The sequence below is a fragment of the Alexandromys fortis genome, unplaced genomic scaffold (genome assembly GCF_014885135.2).
Source record: "Alexandromys fortis isolate MF-2015 unplaced genomic scaffold, M_Fortis_MF-2015_v1.1 scaffold_15, whole genome shotgun sequence".
NCBI classification, from domain to species: domain Eukaryota; kingdom Metazoa; phylum Chordata; class Mammalia; order Rodentia; family Cricetidae; genus Alexandromys; species Alexandromys fortis.
Window position 1 is genome coordinate 2,018,664 of NW_026067911.1, and position 20,107 is coordinate 2,038,770.

General features: G+C 40.3%; 1 pseudogene; it reads right to left on the reverse strand.

Annotated features, from left to right (window-relative positions):
* Positions 1 to 18,440: 18,440 nt before the first annotated feature.
* Positions 18,441 to 18,985, reverse strand: LOC126499329 (60S ribosomal protein L9-like; annotated as a pseudogene).
* Positions 18,986 to 20,107: the final 1,122 nt, after the last annotated feature.

The following is a 20,107-nucleotide window of genomic DNA, read 5'->3' on the forward strand; positions in this document are numbered from 1 at the left end:
AACTATCAGATGTTTTCATTTGATCAGATATAACTTGCCAAACAAGAATTTCCCCAAAACTTGGGTTTGGGAAGGGTTTTGTTTCTGTTGTTTTTTTTTTTTTTTTCTGGAAAATGAAGACATCCAGCTAAGGAATCTGAAGACAACTGGACAAATGAGACACCTGAAGAAAAAGGACAAATCATCCAGAAACAATGTCTCACGAAAAAGAATAAACTAGCCTATTAGTATATCACATTTCCAACAAGATGACATGTTATAAATCTTCCCAAATGTTTGTTTGTGCTGTTCTCTACAGACATGTACTGCAAGTGGTCTTTTTTGTAGTCTCAGTCCTATTAACAATTAAAGCTAGCTTTGGAGTTGGAGTGAGACTCTCTCCTTCTCTAAACCCAAACATGCTTATTAAAGTGAAATCCAAAATCTCTGTCTCATGTCAGAAGGGCCACCTTATATGGTACAGAAGAAAAACAAAAATTTAAGGACTATTTTATTGTTACTAATCTTATAATTTTCTGGTTTTACATTTACTCTTCAACAGCTTTTCTTACGGTATAAATTTTATAAGATTATTTATATATATATAATTACATATATATTCTAAACTTTTTATCATGATATTAATGGCCCTACAGAGTACTAATTCTAGAAAAAGTCTTCATCTACCTTCCTGTACATGATTTCGGATTTGAGTCTCTATCAGCTTTCTTCAGTGAACCATGAGCATGTCTAACAGAAACCTATGAAGTCTCTAAAAGGAGCATGGGGGTCCCACAATGATGGTTTCTCCAGGACTGTGATAACACCACTTAGCTGAAAAACAGCACCTAAAGATCAGCTTTTGGACTACAAACTTCTCAGAGTAATTTCAAGGTAGCTAGCTGAGGTGATCCAGCCGATCAGCCAGGACTTGAGAGAAGCCCCGCACTTTCCCATTGTGCAGAGAAACAACAAAGGATACAGCCACCTCTCCCAGGACTTGACAATTGGCCAAAATTTTTCTTTTCAGGCTCCCCTAAAGATACCATCACCACCAGAGAGTAGGAAGTAAATTTAAGAATATGAAGCCCACATTCCCAAGAGGTGGAATGGGTGTTTTCTGGTCTCTCATTGGGTTATGGATATATTTGTCATTGTCTAGGCAAATTGATTACAAGTTGTTATTGGAAATAGTCAGGGAAAAAGTTAAACAAAGGAAATTAGATTCAAGGTTCTTGTTTTGAAAAGAATAAAGAGGATATAGATATGATAGGATAAAAGGCCAGATTATTGAATCTACTCTGAAAAGGGAGAATATAAGATAAAAAGTATATTATTGAATCTAATTTTTTGTTGTTGTTTTGTTTTTGTTTTTGTTTTTCGAGACAGGGTTTCTCTGTAGCTTTGGAGCCTGTCCTGGCACTAACTCTTATAGACCAGGCTGGCCTAGAACTCACAGAGATCTGCCTGCCTCTGCCTCCCGAGTGCTGGAATTAAAGGCGTGCGCCACAACCGCCCAGCTTTGAATCTAATTTTTGAAAGCAACTACAAGTTTTAAATGTTTTACATTGGATTGGACTTTTATATATTATATACATATTTTGTATATTGATATTAATTTTGTTAGAACATACTATACATTCATTGCTACTCTTGTTCAAGGTATTGTACCTCTAAAATTCATTTAACAATGTAATAGAAATTTCTAGTCCTTGAAAATTATTATTATCAACTGTTTATGATAATAAGGAAAGGCAGGTTAGTAGTTAATCACCAATTATAATCAAACTTGTAGTCACATTAGGTTTGTTTTCAATGTTGACCAAAGATAATGGGAATCAAAGAAACTCCACATGGAGTTTACTTTCTTTTTTTTGGGGGGGGGATTTTCGAGAGAGGGTTTCTCCATAGCTTTTGGTTCCTGTCCTGGAACTAGCTCTTCTAAACCAGGCTGGCCTCAGACTCACAGAGATCCACCTGCCTCTGCCTCCCGAGTGCTGGGATTAAAGGCGTACGCCACCACTGCCCGGCTGAGTTTACTTTCTTTATAACAAAAGTAAGCTGCTCCACATATCTGACTCTGGGCTTTTATTATTAAGACACATTAGAATTAGTGCTACCACTTAAAGCACATTTGCACTGTCTACTGGCCGGACATGCAACAGAAGTAACTGAAACAATGGGTTGTTGCCCTTAACAACCTGCTGACTGCCTTGTAAACTTCTGTAAAGACTGGCTTGCTTGCCCATCCCACCTTATGGTTTTAAAATATAAAATGATAATATAAACTAGCGTGATATTTTGTCTGTGCTCTAATAAATAAAGCTTGCCTGAAGATCAGAGGGCAGATCTAGCTACTAGTAAGCCATAGAGGCCAGGCATTGTTGGTACACACCTTTAATCCCAGCACTTGGGATCTTGTACCTTTGATTCCAGCACTTGGGAGGCTCACCCCTTTAATCCCAGCACTTGTGATACCATGCCTTTGATTCCAGCACTTGGGATCTCATATCTTTGATTCCAGTACTTGGGAGGCACACCCCTTTAATCCCAGCACTAGGGAGGTGCAGACAGGAAGGGGTATGGCTGGGTGGAGTGAGGAATATAAGGCAGGAGGAGACAGGAGCTCATCTCTTTTGGTCTGAGGATTTTGTAGAGGTAAAAATTAGTGGCTGACTGCCTTACTTCTCTGATATTTCAGCACTTACAGGTGTAAATGATATAGGGATATTTGAGTATGGGTTTTTATTATTAAGACCAATTAGAATTCAGCTACAAACTAGACCCAGGTTTGAAGCCTTTCAGGAGCATCCTGGCTTCAGTCCAGCTGTGATGTCTTCTCTCTTCCACTCTCATTGGTGTCATAGTACTTATTCCAGAAAGATCCCTGCAGCATTGCTACTGTATGGGAATATTTTATTCTTTCAGATCAGTTCTGAAATAGTTGAAAGCCAAGAAGCTACTGGTCAAGATTAGATACCTAACTAAATATTTTAAAGTTCTCACCAGCCGGGCGGTGGTGGCACACACCTTTAATCCCAGCACTCAGGAGGCAGAGGCAGGCAGATCTCTGTGAGTTCGAGGCCAGCCTGGTCTACAAGAGCTAGTTCCAGGACCAGCACCAAAAGCTACAGAGAAACCCTATCTCGAAAAAAAAAAAAAAGAATTTCTAAACTTCTCACCAGAATTAAACTTCACTGAATATAAATAAAGGATGACATAGCAATAAAAATAAACCATATGAAAGAAAAATGGCTGTTTCTTTAAGTAAAATTCATCATCATCATATTAGTGTGTGCATGTGTATGTGTGTATTCATACTGTTTAGAGGATGTTCATGACATGACACATGTGCAGAAGTCAGAGGACAACTGTGTGGTGTTACCATTGAGTCAGTTTTTTGGCCCAAATGTCTATTTCCTTAAAAATTGTCTTATTATATTCTTTTTTATATGAGGGTATTTTGCCTGAATGTACAACTGTACCACATGCATGCTTATGCATCACATATATGCACACATGCAGAGGCCAGAAGAAGAAGAAGGCATAGGGTTTCTTGAGACTGGAGTTACAGATAGTTGTGAGCAGTGTCCTATGGAAGAGCAATCCATGCTCTTAAAGGCTGAGTCATCTACTCTTTTGAGATAAACAGTGACATTATACAAATTGTCATCTCTGTTGTTGACATTTCATTTCCCAGCCACCCAGACTCCCGAAATAATCACATAGAAATCTGTTTGGCCAATAGCTTAAGTGTCTTTCTAGATAGCCCTTATATCTTAAATTAACCCATTTCAATTAATCTGTGTATCGCCAAGGGGCTGTGACTTACCAGCAAGATTCTGGTGTGTCTGTCTCCTGTGGGTGACTATATGGCTTCTCCCTGACTCTGCCTACTCTCTCTTTATATATCTCTTCCAGCCTGGCTATATTCTTCTAAGCCATTGGCTGAAAACAGCTTTATTCATTAACCAATAAAAGCGACACATAGACAGAAGGACTTCGCACATCATTTCCCCTTTTCTGTTTAAATAAAAGGGAAGGTTTTACTTTAACATAGGAAAATTACATATAACAAAACAGGTATCAAACAGGAATTACAGTTACAACATTTATATCTACTTTATCTTTTATTATAATTAAGTAAAATATAACTATAACTATCTATTCTTCAACTCTATCAAAGACCACACAGAAGGATATAATATTACCTAAGTTAACAGGAAGTACATTGTAAGCAACTTCCAAAAGTCTAGAATTGACAGTGACATCTTTCTGCCTGGACAGTCACCCAAAGTTCTTCTATAACATTGAGGCATCCAGTCTTCAGCCTACAGGCCCATAGTATCCAGTGGACTTTTCCATGAAGCAGGAAATTTGAAGATCTATTCTGCCTTGTAATGGCAGCTTGTTAGCCACTTTCTTCTGTGTCCAGCAGAATGTCTAACAGAATCTTTTTGTTCTTTCATGAAGAAGGAACCCTGATGAACCATCTCACCTTTAGGCAAGTTCAGTAGTCATTTTTCTGTGGGTTCTGCATGTCCAGTTCATACAACATAATATCAAGAAGCCCAGGCAAGAACATTTTCTTTCCCAAATAACTAGCAAACTCCATAAGGAGCCCATAATCCTCTTGAAGTAGATTGGTGCTGCCAGGAGCAGATGAGTCTCATGGTGCTGCCAGGAGCAGATGAGTCTCATGTCATGAAAAGACCTAAGTTATTAAAACATATTCTGAAGGTCTCTGAAAGATTTGAAAAATACCTATCTAACTGAAATATATCTCTATATATCTAGAAAACCCAACTAACATGACTAGAAGCTTAACTGTTATAAATGATTATCTAGTAACCTATATTTCTTAATTATACATTACATTTTTTTAATTTTCGAGACAGGTTTCTCTGTAGCTTTGGAGCCTGTCCTAGAACTAGCTCTTGTAGACCAGGCTGGCCTTGAACTCACAAAGATTTGCCTGCCTCTGCCTCTTGAGTGCTGGGATTAAAGGTGTGTGCTACCACCACCGGGCCTACATTACATTTTTAAATGAGCGGCACAAACACAATACCTTAAACAAGAGCAGAAATATACATATAGCAAAATTCACCTTAAATTTGTATCAATAAATCAAGATCCATACCAATGTAAACCTCTATAGCATATCTCCCTTTAATTTTAGACCAATATTTATAAACAATATTTGGGAATTTGGGTGTAGTTTCCTGCAAACTGTTTTCTGCTTTTTGTTGGGTGAAGTAATTTTTGGAGGTATTCACGGTAACTTTTTGGAGGGGTCTTGGCCCATCAAACCACATTATCCTAGAAGAAATCCACAGGTTCTCATCCTCTGTGGAGACAAAAGAAAAATCTCTTTCCCAAAGCAACAAATCCTTAGACTCAAATTTTGAAGTCAAAATACCTTTAAAATATATATGTTATTTTAGCTTAACAGCCATACAATAAAATGTCTCTCTGTACTTAGCTCATTTCCAGTCAAAAAATTAAAAGAAAACACAATAATATGCATAATCCAGAATCTCTGTGTATATTCCACCTTTACACAGCTTATTTTTCTTATTTTATTACTCTTTTTACAAGTTTACTCTATCTTTAAAGACTTTGTTTTATTTTTTAAAAACCATTTACTTTTTTTTTATAACTCTCTATACTCTTTTTCTTCTCTATTCCAAGCCTACATACATTTTTAAAAACACACTGTGACCCATTTGGAAGTCTTTTTCGTCTGAATTTGTCTTTATTGTGTATCTGTAATCCTTTTTTGATAAGGACCGCTTCTTAAAATGCTAAGCAGCGTGGCTAAGACTATGGCTGCTTTGCCTTTTGGCTCTGTCCAGTCCAACATTGTTGAACATATTCACTGCCTCTGTGAGCCACGCACGCTGCCCCAGTTCCAGGTATACAGCAGGTCTATGTTGCACCATTAAGCAGGCTGTAGCATGCTGCTCACAAACTCATTTAAATGCTCCATAGCTGGACCTCCCGAAAGAGTCAGAGCCATTGGTGCTGATGTACCAGGAAGCCGCTGTTTTTTAAAGAAGCCACGAAGTTTTTACTGCACCTCCCTTGCAAACAAAGCCTATCTGGAAAAATGTTGTTACCAAGAACATGCACTTGGCTCCCATTTTTTGTTGGTCTAGAAGCCTTTAAAAAAAAAAAAAAGCTTTCTTAGACTTTATGTGGAAATTCTTGCCCCACACTGGCACACCAATTTGTTGTTGGAAGACTGCATATTTGTTCCCAATTGCTCAGAGTCAAAATAACTACACAAAAACTGTATTAATTAAATCACTGCTTGGCCTATTAGCTCTAGCTTCTTATTGGCTAGCTCTTACATCTTAATTTAACCCATTTCCATTAATCTGTGCATCACTATGAGGTCATGGCCTACTAGGAGATGTTTTGGCAGGCTCCAGTGAAGGCATCTGTCTCCAGTGGCTGCTACAAGGCTTCTTCCTGACTCTGTCTACTCTCTCTATGTATATCTCTTCAAGCCTGGCTATATTCTGTTAATCCATTGGCCAAAAGCAGTTTTATTAATTAACCAATAAAAGCAGCACATATACAGAAGGACTTCCCACACCACATCTCAAAGTAGCTTATACTTCTGATATTAGATCAAGCAAGATTCTGCTCAATGCTTTCATATCTTTGATCTTAGTGCTTAATCTTGGTAACAAAGTTCTCTTCTAAGTCATAAGATGCAAATTATCTCATAGGAAATTGGAAGAAGGACATAAGTAATAGACATGAAATCCAATATAATGAATATTAAACATATTAAAAAGTCTCACCTAAACTCTCAATAGATGGAAAAATATGGGAACTTCACTCTGGCTCTATTCTCTTTCTGACTGGTGAAAATTATAAAAAGCTATATTGATACACAAATGAATAATTTTATTGAACATCCATGAAGATATATTTTAATTGATCATGCTATTTAAGTCATTCATTTAATTTGTAAACATTTACCCTACATATGTACTCAGTAGGGGTATAAGATTGTTTAAGAGGAGCTTTCTTTTTTCTTTTTTTTGGGGGGGGGGTTCAGATACAGGGTTTCTCTGTATAACAGTCCTGACTATCCTGGCACTTGCTTTGTAGACCAGGCTGGCCTTTAACTCACTGAGACCTGTCTGCCTCTGCCTCCCAGGTGCTGGGATTAAGGGCCTGTGCCCCATCACTACCCAGCTCCAGGACAGATGCGTAGAGGTAGAATTTGAAAATAATTTTCCTTCACTGCTATTAGCTGGCAAGCGAACCCAAGCCTTCCTCTACTGGTTGACCAGTTCCCTCCCTTCAGTTCACTAAAGACTCACAGATACTTGTTCCATAACAAACTTTGTTACCCAGCCGACTGTTGCTCAGATTGGTCTGGAACTCAGATCCCTTCTGTCGGACGTGCTGAGTAACTGGCCTGCAGCCTTACACTGCCATACTGAACTCTGACATTTTGCTGAGATTGCTGCGCTTTATCATTCACACCGCTTTCAGGTCTTTTATCTTCTTTTGCACTGTTTAGATAGGCATTGTGTGTGCCGGGAAGCATCCTATATCACTGAGTTGCACCCTCAGCCCTGGCTTTTGTGTGTTCTAATGTACTCCTCGTTTATTACATCTTAATACTTTGCTTTCTGTTTTTATGAAATGCTCTTGACTTGTTCTTTGTATTTCCTGCCCTGATTTTAGAGTAACTTATTTTTCTAAATGTTTGAGTCTTAATTTGCTCCTGATTTAGTGACTGGGACCTCTTCAATTTTGTGTATGAGTTCACCAACTTTGCCCATCTTGAAATCTGTCTTCAGACTCATTGTATACTTTCCTTCCTGCGCTGTGGAATTACCCATTTCTACTGGGAGCCCTAATTCATTTACTGGAGAATTGTTGGGTCTAGTGATGGGAATAGGTCTTCTTTCATAATATGCTTTTTGGGGTGGGGGAGGTGGAAGATTAAGGCAATTTCTCACTACATAGTCCCGCCTGGCCTGAACTTGCTATGTACACAGGGCTGGCCTTGAACTCACAGAGCTCTACCTGCCTCTGCCTCCTGAGTGCTAGGATTATAGAAATATGCCACCATGGCCAGCTAAAATGTGAAAATTTTAACAAAGACCTTTTATGAACTAAATATATAAACTTCAGAATTTTATTTTTCAGGTATTAAAAGGAAAATGAACTAGAATTCCAAAGATTACAGAAAGTACATTTGGGACATCTGTAGTTTTGAGAATCAGATATTTTCTTGATGGAACATAGACTTGACCTTGGATTTTTATAAATATATAATTACTATTTTAGCAAAGAATTTGAGGCAGGCATGGTGGTGTGGGCCTTTAAGCAGCATTTGAGAGGCAGGGGTAGGCAGATCTCTGTGAGTTCCAGAACTACATAGTGAGATTCTATCATTTTTTTTCCAGGACAGAATTTTTCTTTGTAGCCTTGGATGTCCTGAAACTTGGTCTATTGACCAGGCTGACCTCGAACTCACAGAAATTTGCCTGCCTCTGCCTCAGGGGTGCTGGAATTATAGGCACATAGCGGACAGCCAGGGCTATACAGAGAAGCCCTGTCTTTAAAAATAACTAACAAACCAACCAACCAACCTACCAACCAACCAAAATAAATAAAAAACTGAGATCCTGTCTTAATCTAAAAGAAAAAAAAGACTTGAGAAATTGATACAATTATTTACAAAATTTCTATATATCTTTCTATAACTTTGCTTTTATTTAAAAGGCAAGAGTCATCACTACATCCAAATAGCATCCAGGCCAACATGTATTGAGCACTGAAATCAAGCCCTTTGCACAAAGTTTGGGTTTGCTCGCTGCTGCTTGCTATCAGGTCTTCAAATGTTCATCATGATCTAGTGGATTAATTTTATGATCCAATAACTACTCAGAGTTCAGTTTCAAAAAGCAGGAAATACTAAGAAATGAATCTCATGCCTAATATGACGTTAGCGGTAAAGGCTTGTGAAGCTTCGTTGTAATTAAGGGCTTGCCGAGAACATGGCAGCTCTCTATATGGCTTCATTGAACCCGACCATTACCCCTTTAAGATAGACATTATTGTGCTATATTTTGCCACTCAACTGAAGTATATAGCAAATAAAGAGTCACGTTAGCATTCGACTCAATCTTTCCAGTTCTAAAGTTCGAGCTCTTAACTGTGACATGAAAACAAATTAGTGTAATTACAGTTAATTGAGGAGGAACTTGAGGACGGTTGGGTGGGAGGTGCTGCTTAAGAAGGAAGGAAAAGGAAGTTAGCTGAAGTACAAAAATGGGCTCGAGGACGTTGCTTAGCAGGTAAAGTTCTTACCTAGTAGGCAGGAAGCCCTTCAAAACACCAGGTATGGTGGCCCATGCCTGCTATTCCAGCACTGGGGAGGCAGATACAAGGGCATCAAACCAGCCAACTTAGCCTGATCAGACTGGGGAGGCAGATACAAGGGCATCAAACCAGCCAACTTAGCCTGATCAGTGAGCCCAGATCTCTCTCTCTCTCTCTCTCTCTCTCTCTCTCTCTCTCTCTCTCACACACACACACACACACACAGAGTGATACAATGCTGTAGATATGTAATAAGGACTCTAAAGCCAGGAACTAAGTCTTTGGAGTAGAACTGAACTTTGCTCTACTCCTCAGCCCCCAAAATATTACTGATTGAAGACTTGGTCTTGGGTAATGCATCTCAGTTTAGATACTTTTAGAGTATACAGTATATTCTTTCTTCTGGAAAAAAATATCTCCCCCTTTTAGTTTTAATTCTTATAAAAGAAAATTCTATCAACAAAAGACTCAATTAATTTTCCAGGCATTTTACAGAAGCTTGAAACACCCATTCCAGAGCATTTCCCTTTGGCCAGACACAATTGGCTAACCTATTGCTTTGCCATCTCTCGCCTCCAAAGAACCAGTGCTTGTCTCGGAGGCTCAGCTCCCTCCCTTCCTTCTTGCTGCTTTCTTTCTCACAAATCTTTCCTTGGAGCCTGATGCCCTGGCCGGACATCCCCAGCTCACCATTGCTATTCCTCTAGCATCCCTTTGGGAATTCCTCCTTGCCAACATTTTACGCGAGTCACTTACTGCCATGATGTTTGCCCACTTTCTCTTCTCTCCATTTTATTTATGTTATTTTGGTTTTGCATTTACTTATTTAGTTTCTTTGTTATTGTATGTCTAGGCTGACTTTGAACTCACCCTGTAGTACCCCAGGCTGCCTTGAACTCTTGAACTTCCTTCCACCACCAGGGATCCCATCTCTTCGGTAGCATGGTAGCATACCCAGCTGCTCCTCGTTTTTCAATGCTCACTATTTGGATCTTGTATTATTTAGACTGATGATCAATTGTTTTTTCTCTACTTTAAAAATGGTTTTTGCTTTCTTTTCTAAAAATTCCTTCAAGTTCTCTAGTTAGCTTTTATTTCTGCTATATTATTAATTTCTAGAAGTGCTTTAATTTTTATCTTTCATTTATTATTTATATTTCATTTATTATTATTGTGTTTATGTATGTGGTATGTGTGTTGTGTGTAGTGTGGTGTATGTTTGTGTGTGTGGCGTGGTATATGTTTGTGTGTTTGTGTGGTGTGTGTGTGTAATAGGGTCACCTTTGTGGCATGGCGAGTGTGTGGTGGTCAGAGATAGCTGTCAGGAACTGGTTCTCACTTTCTACTGGGTGGGTCAGGGCATCAAACTCAGACTTGGCTACAAGAGCCTTCACCAGCTGAGCCATCTTGCTGACCCTACTTTTAAAGGTTATCTGTAAACCAAAAAACAACAACTAAAAACAAACAAACAAACACTAAAAGGTATTTTCAATTTTACCACATTTTTGGGGGGCATTAATCACCCTTACTAATTTTGATTTTATTGTCTCCATGAGACACTTTGAAAGGTAACCACAGATGATACAGACTTCAGACTTGTTTAAAATATTTAGGATAAAAAGTCAAATTACCCAGAAATACAGGTAAAATTTAATTGTACCCCCCCCAATTTCCAATACAACAGGAATATAAGAGGAATTTCAAAGCCGAAAAATACAAAATAAATAACTTTAAAAACTTTTACTGACTAAAGCTTTCCAAGCTAATACGAAGATAGGGAATTTACTTTCTAAAATATATTTTTAAAGGTTCTATTTCACAATGATATGAAAGGTGCATCAAAGCAAATTATTCTAAAACTCTATAAAGCAAGGCAGAAGCCCAGCTCTGGCCGATGATGATAAGAGACATCGGTCAGAGCCCATCTAATCTGCATGTGAATTTGATTAAAATGTTTTGCTTTGCTTTAAGTACATACTGGTTGTGAGGAGGGTGTTTCAGGTTCGGGGAGACACAACTGGGCAGAGATGGGAAAGATGCCACTCAGGGAATCTTTTGTTTTGATTTTTTTTTTTTTAGTTTAATGAAACATTTCATTCTGGTTTAACTCATTTGCTTGTTTGCTTTTATTCTGTGAGTTTTCATTCTGTTCTCTGCAAACAAAAACAAACAAGCAAATAACCCGCCTCCTCCAAGTTTTGAAATAGCAGTAATGCGCACCTGTAATTTCAACACTTGGAAGGATGATCAGGAGTTCAAACTGGCCTGGCTTACAGGAGACCTTGTCACAACAAACAATCAAGCAGAGGAATAAACAAATAGATAGATAGATAGATAGATAGATAGATAGATAGATAGATGATAGATGGATAGATGATAGATAGATAGATAGATAGATAGATAGATAGATAGATAGATAGATAGACAGACAGATAGATAAATGCAGCAAGGACAGCAGCCTTGTTATAAAGAAACCATGGGAGCAGGACACAAATGGGGAACACTGGACCAACTTCAGCACTTGTCCACAGATACAATTCCTTCATCGGGTGTGATGTAGCCTGTAAGGCCAGCACTGTGGAGGCTGAGGCAGGAGAATTTGGAGTTTAAGACCAGCGGGAGCTACTTAGTGATAGCTAGCCTCAAAGGAAAAATAAAGCCATACTTTGTAAGATATCCTTTGTAATAGCTTATATTGTTTTTTTAAAATGAGAATTGGCAGAAATTTCTCATTAAAAAAAGACCCAGTAAAGCCATTTCTCCATGAAAATGGACAGAGAATAGAGAGAAGTCAGTCACACTGCGTCCCAACAGGCCTGGTACTCCAGCACCTCTGGTTTCCTGGAAGTTGCATGCCTTGTGTTTCTGTTTTCTACTCTTGCTTTATAAACAGTTTTCATGGAGGTTGGGAAATATAAACTTTTTTTCCCTTTTCTACTAAGAATTATCTTCTTAGGGAAAAGTGTGCTCTTGGTAAAGGACATTTCTGGGGAACAACTTATTAATTTTGTCTTCTTGATCCTTCAAGCAAAGGCACTGGTTGGGGCCAAGCCCTGTGTTGGTGCCCAGTCCTAACAACAACAAAGTGCATAAGACACCCAGGACCACAAAGGCGCCAGCTTTCTATATGAAAATACTGTGGAGGTTATTTTTGATGGCATTATTTTATTTCTGTTATTATCAATATAAAAATGTCCACATGAAGAACAGCGCCTCAGGGCCTGCATGGGTACTCTCCCCATTCCAAATGGTCGCTGGTTTCAAAATCCTAGGGTTCAGTAATTCTCCTATGTTGGCCCAACCAATTGACAGAGGTTACGGTGAATATCACCAGGCCTGGATCTAAATATGTGTCTTTAAGTGATAAAGTCCAATAGTGAGAACTTCACACAAATGTCCAGGGTTGGCTCTGTGTACAAGAATTTATCCCTCTTCTACTGGGTGATAAGCCATAAATGTGGGACATATAGACTCTGATCCTTACACGCCTCTGCATGACCAGTGACTGAGCACAGGATGACGCTACAGTCAGGGAGCCCTCCAGAGAAGAGCTGGGCTCCTTTGCAGCCCAGAGCAAGGCACACTCAAAGCTCTAGAGGAAGCCAGGCATTCTTTCCAAGAAGGAAACTTCACATTTTATTTTTTGCCTAAGAAGGAAGGCAGTTAAAAAGGTCAAACATTCAACTAACTAGGAAACCGCACAGCACAGTGAGAAAAACGATGAGAAAGTATAAATTCTTGTTACCTGAAATTAAGAGCTGGGCTTCTAAAAGAAGAAGTACAGTGGCAAGTGTCATTGGTTTGGTTTGGTTTTGTCTAGTAACCCTAGATTTCAAAACATTTTCTTCTAGGGGCCGGTGAGATGGATCACGGGATAAAGGCACTTGTGCTAAACCTAAGTTCAATTCCCAGAGTTCAACTCTTGCAAGTTGTTCTCTAACCTCTACATTCACATGTACAACCTACACACACACACACACACACACACACACGCACACGCACACGCACGCACATGCATGCAGATACACACACTGTAATTACTGTAATAAAGAAACAATTTTTTCCATTTCATTTATCACTATTATGACTGTGTGTGAGAGCTCTGGTCCATTTTCAACAGTGCCTGTTTCATTTGGGGTGGAGCTACAGATGGACAGGAAAACGCCGCGCTGCTGGGGGCATCTACTAGTGTATACCAGCTACCCAAACAGCCAAGATTGCCTAAGGACGTGCAAAGCTTGCCTGCAGATGTGACAAAATCATGAGCCTGATAAACTACAAAATAAGCAGGATGAAAAAAAAGTAGAGATGAGCCCAGCAAAGTCTCTGTTGAGACACAGAAAACATTAGCTTGCTGGGAGGCAAAAGTGCCCGTTAGTACTGCTAATTCTATACTCTCATAAAAATATGTCTCTTATAAATCTCAAACTCCTAGCATCAAGGACTAAATATTAGCTACATATCTATCCTAAGTTAATAGCAAACCTGTGGCCTAGTATATGGTATGAGAGGAAGTTTTCAATTCAATTCACTTTTGTTCAGTGGATGTAATAGGGTTTCTACAAGTAGGATAAACAGGAGAAGTCAATATTTCATTTACAGACTGTTTGGCTAGCCTCACCTTTTCCCTTTAGTTGTAGAGATGTCAAGACAGTCAATAGTCATTGACTAGTCAGTGAATTTTGTACCTTAAAGATTTCAATAACATTACTTTCCTTTCGTGGGTCTTTTATGCAAGCATAAATGGAGTCCCTTCAGTTTAACATCTGATTGCCATGAAATGTTCTTGTCCTAGCAGTATTTTCAAAGAAACAAGTAAATAAATGTGATTGCTTTCAAGCCTTTTAAAGTCTAAACCCAGAGTCAGAAGCACGTTTTCCAAGGTAATCCAGCACACACACTTGTATATACATCAGTAAACAAAGCTTCCCAACACACAAAGCTCTTGGCTTATGAATTCATTCCTAGTTTGTATTCTCTTTTGTTATACTGTATCTTTCCAAATTAAAAAAAACGCCTTCTGAATCTGCTAACTAAACTTAGTTAATGACAAAATGGGTCAAGACCTGTCATTTGGAAAACGTTGCCGTGACTAGATTACGAACAATAATCTTTTGCTTATATATTTTAACAAGCCCAGCACACTTTCACTTTGAATTCCTGAACATTCAGAAAATACAAAACAAAACAAAAACACACAAGGGTCTGGGGATGTCGCTCAACTGGTAGAGTGGTTTTCCAGCATGCACGAAGCCCTGGGTTCAGCCCCCAGCACTGTATGACCAGGTCATGTCCCTCTGCTGTCAACTGCGTTAGTATTTGAGGCTTACTGTTGCTATCTTGTTCCTGTTCTTTGTTGTCTGTTGGAGACAGGGATTTGCGATGTAGCCCAGGCAGGACTTGAACTCACGGTGTTACCAAGGCTCACTTCAAACTCACAACAGTATTGTCCCACTCTTCCAGGGGCTGGTATTAAAGGCTCCAGCCGGGAGACCTGGCAGCCCCACCTAGGCTGGCTCACACTCTGAAATCCCCAAACAGTGACGTCTGTTCTGTCATTTAAATGCTGTGTGAGCTTGGGGAAGTTAGTAGCCATCTCTATGCCTTCGGTTTCCTGACCATAGAGTGGAAGTGTCCAAAGTTTGGAGGCCAGCGTTTGTCACACCCCCATAATAGCAAATGAGTAATAACTGTAGCAGCAACCCCAGTGTCCCTGTACAGGAATGAAATGAGTCACTGCTCCTACCGCGTTAACACCTGACATTCCCACTCGTCTCTGTGTGTATACATATGCAGTTTTTCTTTTTATTATGAAATAATTAAAATCATTTTAAGTTCAGCACTCAGAAGAAAGAGACAGGAGGATCTCTGTGAGACTGAAGGCAGCCTGAGCTATGAAGTGAAACCCTTTCTTTTCTTCTTCTTCTTCTTCTTCTTCTTCTTCTTCTTCTTCTTCTTCTTCTTCTTCTTCTTCTTCTTCTTCTTCTTCTTCTTCTTCTTCTCCTTCTCCTCCTCCTCCTCCTCCTTCTCCTCTTTCTTTTTCCTCTACCTCTTCTTTTTGTTTTGTTTTGTTTTTCAAGATGATGTTTCTCTCTGTAACAGCCTTGGCTGTCCTGGAACTTACTGGCCTCGAACTCAACAAAGATCTGTCTTCACTCTGCCTTCCGAGTGCTCGGATCAAAGGAAAGGTGTGTGCCACCACCCCTAGCCTCGGCACAATCACTCAAACAGCATATGAGGCTAAATGGCACTGAACCAATCCTTCAGAACACAATGAGAAATTTTAAAGCATTTGTTTATAAGATATGAGTATTGTAAAATGTGGCAGGCGCCTAGATTCTTTAGAATAAACCAGAATCACACTCAAAATCTACTCTGGATCTACTAGTATATTTTAAAAGTTATCTCTAATTTCTTATGTGCATTTGGAAATCTGCTTCAAACTTGATTCTCATTCAGTTCTGTTATACACATGTATTCTAAAGCATAGCCTGAGTTTATTAAGCGATATTAGTGTGCATTGGAAGTCTGAAGCTTAAGAGTCAGAAAGGTATTCCCACAAGAAAGCACCTGAGGACTGGGTTTGGTCTTCTCAAGGGAGAGTTGCCGGTATTCCATACTGTATATCCATTTGGTGCAGGGGAATGAACCTAAGGCCTCGTGCCTACAAAGCCTTCAACTTACTTCTATGTCACAGTGCAGGACATTGTACAACAGTGTTCCAAGAATGAGGAATCTATCTGAATGTCAGTCTGAAAACTCAGAGAATAAGTGAGTCTCTTAAAAACAATTTTATTTATTTAGTTATTATTACTGGTGTGTGTATGTGTGTGTGTGTGTGTGTGTGTGTGTGCGCGCGCGCACCAATGCCATAACACACATGTGGAGGGCAGAGGACAATTTTGTGGAGCTGGCTCTCTCCATCTGCCTTTATATGACTTAAAGGTTGCCAATCTTGCAAGTGTCTTTACCCACTGGGCCATTTTCCGTCTGAACCATTTAAAGACAATTAAAACATTGAACTGAGAAACTTGAGCCCTGTTTACACCCTTATAAGAAAACTATTTAAGCCTAGGCAGTTTGGATGCTCACCTTACGAGACCTGGATGGAGGAGGGTGGTCCTTGGACTTCCCACAGGGCAGAGAACCCTGATTGCTCTTTGGGCTGACGAGGGAGGGGGACTTGGTTGGGGGAGGGGGAGGGAAAGGGGAGGCAGAGGTGGGGAAGAGACAGAAATCTTTAATAAATTAAAAAAAAAAAGAAAAAGAAAACTATTTACACAATCTCTGAAAGCTTGATTTCTTTAGCATGGTGAAATTAAATTCAACCCTGTAGGAAATATTCTTCAACAAATTTCCTTGGACACAAACAGGGAATGTCATCTTCAACTGCCCTTGCCTGACTCACTACCTGGCATTTGTGCTTACTGGCAGTGTGTAAGGGTGAGCATTCCTCCAGGGCCAGACAGCAGGAGCCTTTACAACCTGCGGCTTGAGAAGACCCAGGGCACAACAGGAAACAGGTAGGAACACCAACGAAAACAGAGCTGGGATGATTCAAGCACATGGTCCTGGTTACAGGGGCCCCATGGACCCCCACATCCCACCCCGCAGGTGCTTTGCACTATGAGTATTTCCATAAGAGTTATTTAAAATGAAATTTGGAAAACTGATCATTGAATTTTAATTGGTGAAACCCACACCTAAAAGGAAGACTCTTGGCTCCACAGAAGTCTAAAAATACTCTCTGATCTCTTTGGACACCGGTTCTCCTACAGTTCTCTTCCACAGTTGCCAGGTGGGGAGTTTTGGCTAAGGCTTGCTGCAACGCCAGAGAGAGTTGGTGTGGGTGTTCCACGGTGACCCTGAACCTTATGTAAAACTTATCGTATTTCTGCTTCCTTTCTGCTGAATGAGAACATCTATTTATAGACCATGCAAGAAGCCAAGCATGGTAGGGTTTTCTTTCGGCCAATAAAAACGGAATGCAAGCAAGTCTTCTCTTGTAATGAACACGGTGGCTTGGCTTAGTAACGAGTGCCGTTGCTTAAAAGAGAGCCCCTGACCTTTGGGCTTGGAAATCAGCACCCCCCTGACGGCTGCCAAAACCTCTTAGGCATTCCCCGGATCTGAGTGCAGAGGAACCAACACTGGAGAGGTGTGTCCTGACGTTCTGAACAACTGGCTACTGGTACATACAAGTGCAGAAGAGAGAGAGGTTGGGAAGAAGTGAAGCGAAGGAGGAAGGACAAACTGCTCCCAGGGTTAGTCTGCACTGCCCTGGGTGGGGAACTGCAGGAACTGGTTCTTAAGGATGCCAGTGCTGTCTGTGCAGGAGAAGCTGCATTGACTCAGATGGGATATGAGCCATAGAAGCCCTCGTTTAGGCAAGCAGATAAAGAGTTAACAGAATATTTTGTTGCCTTACTGATACACTCTGTATCTTCTAATTCTGTGGAAATACTTGAGTGCAGGGCACGATGTTGCACACCTGCAAATCCAACACACAGGAGGCTCCTGCAGGAGAATTTTGAATTTGAGGACAGTTTGCCTAAACAGTGAGAGGCTGTCTCAAGAAAAGGCATGACGAAAGGAACATCTGCTTTTGTTGCACTGTTTCCTGTAAAGTCTGAAAACTGGAAGCTGTAAAAGTGTCCATTGATAGTTGTGGATGAAGACGTTATATGCAGGCCACTTCTGAACATTATTACACAGTTGTTCAGATGAGCTCTGGTCATTGCCTTGGAAATTTCTCAGAACAAACCATTAACTCAGAGCACAAGTCATAGAAAACTATGGCCACAATAAATTATTCCTGTAGAAATTTAAAGTTGTGTAACTATGTGTGTGTGGTCTTTGGTTGTCAGAATATTCTATAATAGACTGTATTAGTGAGTCATTTTATGAAATTAAAAAAAATTTGAAAATAACAATTATTTTAGAGTTCACCTTGGCTCATTAAGTTTGGCACACAGATTAGCCTGAAATCATTGCCCTTTTTTCTAGAGATTTTTTTTCAATATAAGTCTTTTCTTGTCCCAAAAGACAGCCCAAATCATACTTAAAGTTCAGGCTCTTGTTTCTGGAGCTGGGTCACTTAGACATCACTCATCAGGCGGTTGCACGGCTCCCTTTTCGGACACATAGACACCATCCAAAAACTTCCTGATAGCCTTGTTTTTAACAGTTGTGGCTTGCTGAATCAGAGCTGCCGAGTTTGAAACAATTTCAATATCATTTCCTTCAAAGATTAATTCATCTTTCTGGGCTTGAGAGACAGAACGAGCAATGTCTGTCCTCATCCGAACCCTGTGGATGTATTTTTCACCCAAGAAATTTCAGATTTCAACCAAAGACCCTTTCCCCTGAATAAAGACCTTGATGGGAAGTGAGCAAGCACGGACCTAATCTTGTAGAGGAAGCCCCGTGTAACACTTGATCGAGCTCTGAACGTGGCCGCAGATGGTTGTGACAGTGACCAGCTCCTTTCTGACCCGACCATTGTCAACCCGGAGCCTCTTCTTCTTTCTGAGGAGACTCAGCTCTGGTGAATTCTTCTGGGCCCCTTCACAATGACTGTGTGCCCCTTCAGAGTGATGTGCACATTTTCTGGGATGTCGAGAGTCTGATTGCTGAGATTGGTCTTCATTCTCGCAGCAGATGGGGCAAAAAGATCTAGATTTTTTTTTAAAATTTCTTATCAGTTTTGAAAGCAGATAGATAACTTATGCTCACTGCCTAAAACACATGGTAACTCTATTTAGTTTTCAAAATAGAGCAAAAATAAATTCGTTGATTTCGGAAAAAAATAAAAAGACTTAAAGAGAAAGGTCTTAGAATTTTAGCTTTGGCTGGATTTGGGTTAAGGCTCCCGATATTCGTAGGTGTGTTCTGTCTGTCTGCATGCATATAGAGGTTCTGCTGGGTTTCTTCTTTAGTCAGTTCCCACTGTGTTGGTTCGTTTGTTTGTTTATTGATTTATTTAGGTTTTTCAAGACAAGGTTTCTCTGTGTAGCTCTGACTGTCCTGGAACTCACTTTGTAGACCAGGCTGACCTCGAATTCACAGAGATTCACCTACCTCTGCCTCCCAAGTGCTAGGATTAAAGGTGTGTGATACCACCCGGTCCCCACCCTATTTTTTCAGGCAGGTTTGCTTGCTGAACCCAGAGCTTGCAGTCTTGGTTAGGCTGGCTGGCCTCACGTTGCAAAGAGGATCTTCTGGTCTCTGCTTCCCAAGAGAACTGAGGTTACAGATGTATGCTGCTGTGCCTGGCTTTTCCGTGGGAGCTGCAGAGCTGTGGTGGCTTGAATGACAATGGCCCCATAATATGTTTGTGAATACTTGGTCCCCAATTGGTGGAACTGTTTGGGAAGGATTAGGAGGTGTGGCCTTGTTGGAGGATGGAGGATGCATGTTACTGGGGGTGGGCTTTGGAGTTTCAAAAGCCCCTGCCATTCCCAGGTCTCTCTCTGCTGCTTTGCCCTGTGCTTGTGGATCAGATGTAAGCTCTCAGCTACTGCTGAGGAACCCATCCTGCATGGACTCACCCTCTGAAACTGTAAGCGAGCCTCTAGTTAAATTCTTTCTCTTGTAAGCTGCCTTGGTCATGGTGTCGGTGTCTCTTCATAGCAAAAGAAAAGTAACTAAAGCCAGGCGGTGGTGGCCCACGCCTTTAATCCCAGCACTTGGGAGGCAGAGGCAGGCGGATCTCTGTGAGTTCGAGGCCAGCCTGGACTACAAGAGCTAGTTCCAGGACAGGCTCCAAAGC